The sequence below is a fragment of the Corvus hawaiiensis genome, chromosome 19 (assembly GCF_020740725.1).
Source record: "Corvus hawaiiensis isolate bCorHaw1 chromosome 19, bCorHaw1.pri.cur, whole genome shotgun sequence".
Lineage (NCBI taxonomy): Eukaryota > Metazoa > Chordata > Aves > Passeriformes > Corvidae > Corvus > Corvus hawaiiensis.
Genome location: NC_063231.1, coordinates 1,278,073 through 1,283,112, shown reverse-complemented (window position 1 = coordinate 1,283,112; position 5,040 = coordinate 1,278,073). Strand labels below are relative to the sequence as shown.

General features: G+C 55.7%; 1 long non-coding RNA gene across 1 annotated transcript; it reads right to left on the bottom strand.

Annotated features, from left to right (window-relative positions):
• Positions 1-4,574: 4,574 nt before the first annotated feature.
• LOC125335689 lies at positions 4,575-5,040 on the bottom strand. The gene is made up of 2 exons (XR_007207520.1): positions 4,903-5,040; positions 4,575-4,753 (listed from the first exon to the last, which is right to left on the bottom strand). It is a non-coding gene; the product is annotated as an uncharacterized LOC125335689 (long non-coding RNA).

Genomic DNA, 5,040 nt, shown 5'->3' with positions numbered 1-5,040 from the left:
TGGGAGACACCTGTGGGGGCCTGAAGTTCCAAGGACTTTGGGGTGGGACAGGGGACAGGGATGGGGACGCCTGGGGCTGGCAGCCACAGCTTCACCTCCCAGGAAGGAGCAGGGCTGATAAAGCTCCTCCACCCTCCGGGGGTTTGCATGGACTCATCCCTCTTCCTGCACATCCACCCATTTCCAGGGTTTGCCCGGAGCAGCCAGCGATGCTCCTGCAGGAAGCGACTGGTTTTAATGGGAAGGATGGAAACTCGAGGGGATTTTCCAGCTGTGCAAGGGTCGGGGCTGGCTCTGCTCCATCCCTGCTTCTTCTTCATATGGCCATGGCAGCCAGACTCCAGTTTTCCATCAGGGAGACTGGACCAGCTCCAGGCTTGGCAGGGACCAGTGTGGGACTGGCGGGGGCACATCCCACATCCCCGGGAGCTGTCGCCTTCCCGGCGCTCCCTGCTCACACGCAGCCACTCAGGATGTGGTTTAATTAGGGAATGATCTACACGGAAAATCACTCGTTCGAGCACCTCCGATCCCACGCTCGTGGCTCCGCTCCAAACCAGCAGAAAATCACCTAACCCTGAGGACAATTCCTGGAGATTTTCCGGAGCTGCTGGCTGGGATCAGCAGCCGTGGCCATGTGGGGCTGAGGATGGCACCAAGTGCTCGGAATGCTCTCAGCGCCATCCCGAAAGGAGCCACATTCCCTGCACCCCGAAACTAAATCACTGGAAAGGGAAGTCTGGGCGAGCCCTGGGGCCTGCCCAGGCAGCACTGGGATGTGGGAATCACCCTGGGACCCCTGGGACGTGCTGGGACGTGCCGGGATGTGCCAGGAGATGCTGGGAAATGCTGTGTCATGCCGGGAGATGCTGGGACAACCGGGCACATGCCAGGAATTCCCCATCCATCGGCAGAAGCAGTAGCCAGCAGCAGGCAGCTGTGCCCACATCCCTGGAATTCTCCTCTCCAAAGCTGCCCCAAAGCTTTATCACAAAACGGGGATCACAGGGGCAGGGCTGGATGGTCTCCCAGGGATATTCCAGGAGACTTTCGTTCCCTTTCCACGGCGCCACATGAAAGGGTTTGTGTTCTCCTCACTGGAGAGAGGCTGGTGCTTCCCGTCTCCCTTCCCTGCTCCTCCAGAGACAGATCCCACATTCCCTTTGAGGGGGCCGGGTGCCTTTACCCTCCACTTCCTGGGCAATTAGGAAAAATTACCGGGGCGACGCTGGAGCTCCCCGATCCCATTGATGGTTTAATTTTCCTTGGGAGAAGAAAAGCAGGAGATAACTGTGGCAGAAGGGGCTGATCAGGGATGTTTGGGATCCTTCTCCAGCCATTCCCCAGGGGCCCATTATGGAAATTTTTCCTCCCACTGGGAAATTGTAGAACAAGTTGGGATGAGAACCAGCAAAGCCAGGCAGGAATTTGTGCTTTAATCCAAGTCCTGTCCCATGAAGTCCCCAAGCCCTGTGCCACAATGTCCCCAAGCTCAGCTTCAAGATGCCCCAAGCCCTGTGCCACAGTGCCAGTCCCTGTGCCATGATGTCCCCAAGCCCTGTGCCAGCTCCACCCATTCATCCGGAGCATCCCACTCCCCAAAAACCTGTTGGTGACACTCCAAGGTCCTGGCAGGGCTATAAACAGCCCCTTTGGGTCCAGTTGGAAGGTTGGATTAAAAAGAAAAGAATGAGTGGAAAAAATACCCCTGGGGCCAGCAGCCCCCTCTGCGGGGTCACAGTGTCCCAGATCACCAGGACAGCAACCTGTCTCCATCCCTGTTCCAAACTGGAGCCTAATTAGGATCAAACATACCCTCCCCCCACAGAGAGCTGTCCCCAGGTGAGCAAGGCAGAGACACCCAAATTAAGTTATTTTCTTGTCCTGTTTTGTTCCAGTTTTTAATTAGGTGGCTCCTGAGATGTGATGTGGCCCCGTGTAAAGGTGTCACCATGATTTATTAGGGTTGGAGTTACTGTCACCCTCCAACCTCCTGGTCACCGGTTGCTGATGGGTCCTACATGTCCCTGTCCCTGTCCCCCTCGTGGGAACACCTCTTGCCACTTTCCCAGGGGAGGGAAACATGCTAAAAACAGAGTTTTTAAAAAAATAACACACCAAAAAAAAAAAAAACACAAAAGAGCTGAAAATATTCTGTGCCTACACTTTAAGTAATAGAGAAGATGTTTCCCAGCAGAGCCACGATGCTGCCAGCGGTGGGGACAGTGACACGTCCTGAAAGGGCACAGGGGAAAGATGGGGAGCACCCAGCACCGGGGCAGCAGTGCCAAGTTTTGGGGTGGGCAGGGGCACACAGAACCACGTGCCAGCTCTTCCAGGGACATGAATCCAGTTGCCACCATCCTGGAGGATGAGCACAGGTGACACTCGCTTCGTCCCCACACGTTTGCAGCGCAGAGCAGATGGCGAGGCCGACGGATGCCGCTCCGTGGCCGAGAGCCCAGCCGGGCTCTGAGGTGGCCAAACAGCCCCGTGCCCCTGGATCCATCGGGATATTCCTGAGCTGACAGCCGGGAGGCGGCGGGGCTGGGCCAGCTGCCAGCACCTGGCTCCGGGAACAGTCCTGGGGCAATCCTGGGATGCTCCAGGGCTTCGGCCGGGGGGTTGTGGGATGTGCAGGTACCTGGGACAACTTTGCATGGCCAAATTGCCTCTAAGGGAGGAAAAGGAGGGAAAACCAAAGGGGATTTCCCAGCTACGGGACGGCCATCCTGGGTGAGAGCCATGTGTTTTGGGAGGGGACCTGGCAGTGCCACTGGGATGTGCCACCGGAGCCCTGCCCTGAGGCCAGCAGGGATCCAGGCTGGGATGCCCAGTCCCCTGGGAGGTTTTGGGGAGGTTTTCCCAGTCCAGGTGGGATGCTGAGGCTGGATCCATCTCTCCTGCACCACCAAGGATCCATCCCCCTCCGAGCCTGCCTGGCTGCTGCCACCGCCGGCACTGCTCCGTGATTGATGGGATAATCCAAGCGCCAGTGACCGGGACAGAGAAGCAGCAGCACTTTGCTCTGTTCCTTTGCAGAAGGAAAACCTCTCAGGGAGCTCTGAGGGCAGAGACAGGGCGGGAGCAGGGGGAGAAGGGCTGGGAATGAGCTCCATTCAGGTCCCCTCACCCAGACGCTGCCTCTGCTGATGGAGCAAGATGAGTGATCGTGGAATCATGGAACGGTTTGGGGTTGGAAGAGACCTTAAAGCTCATCCCATGCCACCCCCTGCCATGGGCAGGGACATCTCCCGCTGTCCCGGGTTGCTCCAAGCCCCGTCCAACCTGTGCCAGCAGAGATCCGGGATCACCAGGATGGATGCGCCCCAAGGATGGGCTTTGCCTGGGATCTCCCTGAGCATCCAGGAGGAATCCTCATCCTGGGGAAACCTTATCCCAGGGAATCCTTATCCTGAGTACTGGGCCTGTGAATAATGAGGAGGAATCCATGAGTAATTGCATTCTAATCAGTTAAGGATGATGGATAGAGGGGACTGGGTGGCTCCATGTAGTGGTGAAGGACCTCGCTCCTGCCATCAAAGTGATTTGCTGCTTCTGAGGGGGGAGGGAGGGAAAAAAGAGGAAGAAGAGGGGGAAAAAGAGGAAAAAGACAGGGGAAAAAAGAGGGAAAGGAGGAAAAAAAATAAGGGGAATAAAAAAAAGAGAAAACTCTAAGATTTACATCTTCAGAGGAATCCCAGGATGGGAAGGGAAGGGAAGGGAAGGGAAGGGAAGGGAAGGGAAGGGAAGGGAAGGGAAGGGAAGGGAAGGGAAGGGAAGGGAAGGGAAGGGAAGGGAAGGGAAGGGAAGGGAAGGGAAGGGAAGGGAAGGGAAGGGAAGGGAAGGGAAGGGAAGGGAAGGGAAGGGAAGGGAAGGGAAGGGAAGGGAAGGGAAGGGAAGGGAAGGGAAGGGAAGGGAAGGGAAGGGAAGGGAAGGGAAGGGAAGGGAAGGGAAGGGAAGGGAAGGGAAGGGAAGGGAAGGGAAGGGAAGGGAAGGGAAGGGAAGGGAAGGGAAGGGAAGGGAAGGGAAGGGAAGGGAAGGGAAGGGAAGGGAAGGGAAGGGAAGGGAAGGGAAGGGAAGGGAAGGGAAGGGAAGGGAAGGGAAGGGAAGGGAAGGGAAGGGAACTCTCAGTGCTCCATCCGAGTTCATTCCCTGTCTGACATCCCTGGCTTTTAGTAGCTCAGGGAAGACAACATATTAAGAAAATTATATATTTTTTTTAATTGCCTGATTCTCTTTAATTTTGCCGTGAACTGAGTTGGAGTGTGAGGAACGGCACGATAATTCATCCTGAAGACATTGGGCACCTGGCCAGGAAGATCCTCTTCCTGCAGCAAGGATTTTTTCATCAAAAAACGGTTTCTTTTACCTTTTTTTCTTCTTTTTTAGCAGTTGTTATTTTAACCCAGAGGCCATAAAGTTCTGAGCAGCGAAAGCCTCTCCGAACTTCCCACCACGTGAGCTCCTTCCAAAGCCCAGGCAAACGCTTGACCCCCCACTTCCCTTTCCCATCCTGATATTTTAATCCAGAATTATTTTATCACCCACTGCCACAAAAAAAAACCAAAAAGGAAGTGCCTAAGTAGTCATTTATTAACAGTTATAAGTATCATTAGGTAGAAAGATGTGGTAAAATATAGATTAGAGCGGGAAGAGCGGAGGATCCGAGTGCCATTTTTCCTGTTCAGCGTTGTCATTACACATCCCGGCGTGCCGGATCACAGCCATGATTAGTGGCATCAAATGACTCCTGAAAAATGATTATGTGCCATTAAAACCATCAGTCTGCCTGAAACCAGCACAAACAAATGGCCGTGCTGGGCATGAGGCAGCAGCTCCGGGGCTGCGGGATGTGACGGGAATCCCGGAGCCGCGGCAGGCGGCGGGGCGTGGGGGCACCTGGGGCGAGGGGCCGTGAGTCCCGGCAGGGTGAGGCTGAGGGAACGACAGCCAGGGCTCCTGGGATGGCGGGGCGGGATCCCGTGGGAAATGGCTCCCACCACCGCAGGCTCTGCATGTGGCGGTGCCCCTGCTCCA